We start from the raw sequence: 1,808 nt of genomic DNA, 5'->3' as shown, positions 1-1,808 counted from the left end.
GGGGCTGTCTGCCAGTAGTATTCCCAGCACTTGGAGGAAGAAGGCCATCAGACCTGAAAGAAGATCTGAGTGATACATCACAGCAACTAGTTCTTGGCATTCAATGACTCTTATGATTTTTATGACCTACTATATTAGTTTCCGGACTGCCATAACAAAGCACCACAGACTGGGTATCTGAAACAATGGAAATGTATTTTTTTCTAGTTCTGGATGGGTAGAAGTCTGAGATCAAGCTGTGAGAAGGGTTGACCTCTCTTCTTGGTTTATAGATGATCATCTTTTCCCTGTGTCTTCACATGGTCTTCCACGTGTCTGTGTCCTAATTTCCTTTATAAGGACAATCGTCACATTGAATTAGGGCCTGCCTTAATGACCTCATCTTATCTGCGCTACCTCTTTGAAGACTGTATCTCCAAACACAGTAACATTCTGAGGTCCCAGGAGTTAGGACTTCGACACACAAATTTTGAGGAAGCACAGTTCAGCCTTTAACACCTACTTACCTCTTATCATTTTCCACTATCAACTGTTCTCCAAACATCTCTGGTCAAATCACATCAAAAAACTGATTCTTTTTTTTTTCCCCTGAATTTTATTTGCTTACTTTTAAACAAGTTAAATCTCTAAGGGATGCAACCCCGCATGGATTCTATGGCCAATGGCCTTAGCAGGAAGCTTGCTTCAGAATTTGGCCCAAACCAGGCTCCTGTTCCATGGAAGTGGGTTATCTTTCCCTGGATGACTCTGGTTTTGTTTGGTTTGTCTCCAGAAGTCACTGTTTTGTTTTCCCTAGATAAAATGTGGGTTCATTTCAGGCATAAACACTTTCAGTTTTAAGAAGAGCTGTGTGCTCCCTCTGATTTGGAAGACCTTGCTTACTGCCAGCAAAAATGCCTTGGACCACAGCCTTCCAGACATAATCGGTGTTTTAGAAGTCATGATCCCACCAGGCCTCCACAGGGTCCAACATGGCAAAAAGAGAGCTACTGGCTGGTTCTGGAAGATGCTGTGCTGGTCTACACCTCTATGCTTTGTCCATGCTCTGACCTCTGCCAGAAACGCTCTCCCCACTTTGCCCAGAGAACATCTTCATCTGATCTATGTCTCCTTCAAGAGTCAGCTGATGTGCCCACTCCTCTCTGAAGCCTTCATCACAGTGTCTTGTCTCCTTATGTCCTTTTCTCTCACACTCCATGATGATAAACAGTTGCCTCAGAATCTCTAGTATGTACCAGGCATCAGTAAATGTGTGTTGTTTGCATGGGTGGTTGATGGTTGGTGAGCTGAGTGACTTGCCAGGGATTCTATCCTGGCCTTGGCCCATATTTTCTCACCAGCTTTGACCTCAGTGTGGATGTCTTTTACATATTTGAATGCTTTCACTCTGGGTAAAGGCAAAGTGGATTTGGGCACCATATTTCCTAGTCTCTATTTGTGGTAGGCAAAATAATGGCTCTTCCAAAAATGTCCTAATCCCTGGAATATGTAAATAGGTTACATAGCAAAGGGGAATTAAGGTTGCAGTTGGAATTGAGATCACTAATAAACTGACCTTAAAATAGAGATATTATCTTGGATTATCCAGAAGGTCCCAATGTAATCCCAAAGGCTCTTAAAAGTAAAAGAGTGGCGCAGAAGGGAGAGTCAGGCGGAGAGATGGTGGAAGAATGGTCAGAGAGATGCAACACTGCTGGCTGTGAAGATGGAAAAGGGGAACCGTGAGCCGAAGAATACAGGCAACCTCTAGCAGCTGGAAAAGACAAGAAAATGGATTCTCCCCTAGAGCCTCTGTAGAGGAATGCGGC

The 1,808-nt window shown here is 43.7% G+C and overlaps 1 pseudogene; it reads right to left on the bottom strand.

Moving 5' to 3' along the window:
• Window positions 1–618: 618 nt before the first annotated feature.
• On the bottom strand, window positions 619–921 carry LOC133077630 (large ribosomal subunit protein eL33-like; annotated as a pseudogene).
• Between the last annotated feature and the right edge of the window lie 887 nt (window positions 922–1,808).

This window comes from Eubalaena glacialis, chromosome 18, assembly GCF_028564815.1.
Source record: "Eubalaena glacialis isolate mEubGla1 chromosome 18, mEubGla1.1.hap2.+ XY, whole genome shotgun sequence".
NCBI classification, from domain to species: Eukaryota; Metazoa; Chordata; class Mammalia; order Artiodactyla; family Balaenidae; genus Eubalaena; species Eubalaena glacialis.
Note: the sequence above shows the minus strand (reverse complement) of the source record. Positions and strands in the feature narration are given on the sequence as shown.